At 39.8% G+C, this 1064-nt stretch overlaps 1 protein-coding gene across 2 annotated transcripts in view; it reads left to right on the top strand.

The window, feature by feature from the left end:
• CDK15 (cyclin dependent kinase 15) overlaps positions 1–1064 on the top strand; it is a 79338-nt gene that overhangs the window by 6188 nt on the left and 72086 nt on the right. The gene's annotated exons all lie outside the window — the stretch shown is intronic.

Below are 1064 nucleotides of genomic sequence, written 5' to 3'. Positions count from 1 at the left end.
TTTTAAAAATGAAGTTGATAAAAACAAAAGCTTAGTGTTAGTGAGGGAGTGGTAAAAGGGCCACTCTCCCCACCAGTCAGTCATATGATCACTCTGTGGGACACTTTAGGAACAGGAGTTCAAATTAATAAAAAGATGTGCACTGCATAATCTTTGATGTACCAATTCCACCTTCTCTTTAAGGAAATAATTGGGGCTGTGTGAAAAGATTTATCTACAAATATGGTCATCACGGTATTTTATAATAGCCAAAAACTAAAAGCAACGTAAAATCATTTGGAGACAGGCACGGTGGCTCATGCCTATAATCCTAGCACTTTGGGAGGCTGAGGAGGGTGGATTGCTCTAGCTCAGGAATTTGAGAGTAGCCTGAGCAAGAGAGAAACCCCATCTCTAGTAAAAATAGAAAAACTAGCTGGGTGTTGTGGCAGGCACCTATATTCCCAGCTACTTGGGAGGTCGAGGCAAGAGGATGGCTTAAACTCAAGAGTTTAAGGTTGCTGTGAGCTATGATGACACCACCACACTCTACCCCAAGGGACAGAGTGAGACTCTGTCTCAAAAAGGTTGTATACTGAAGATGCACTTATAGTTGTCACCCTTCTTTCTTTATTTCCTTCCTTTCCTTTCATCTTACTTTCTCCTTTTCTTCCTTCCATTCTAGATTTGAGCTTGACCCCATGGCACTCTATCAAGGGTGAAAGAATGAGCCTCAGTCTTAAGTAAATAAATAAATGCATTGGGAATTGGCTAAATACACTGCAGTATATATGTATGTGTATATCTATGTCTCTCTATATAATGAGATATTACATCATTACTAAGCATTCTACAAGAATGAATAAGAGAAAATGTTAAATGGAGGAAAAACAGGTTATTAACCATGTGATATGAATCCCACTTTATTAAAAACAGTGTGCTTATACCTGCATTAAAATCCTCTCTGTCCTCAGCACTTAGCTTGATTGAGAGCAAAATGATGAATAAGGGGAGAGCAGGAAGAGATGAAGAGAGAGATAATGGTGCAGCCTGGGCAGATCGGGTAGCTCTCAGAAGACCACTCT

This window comes from Otolemur garnettii, unplaced genomic scaffold (genome assembly GCF_000181295.1).
Source record: "Otolemur garnettii isolate 467f Iridium unplaced genomic scaffold, OtoGar3 scaffold00013, whole genome shotgun sequence".
NCBI classification, from domain to species: Eukaryota; Metazoa; Chordata; class Mammalia; order Primates; family Galagidae; genus Otolemur; species Otolemur garnettii.
This window is presented reverse-complemented; position numbering and strand designations above follow the sequence as displayed.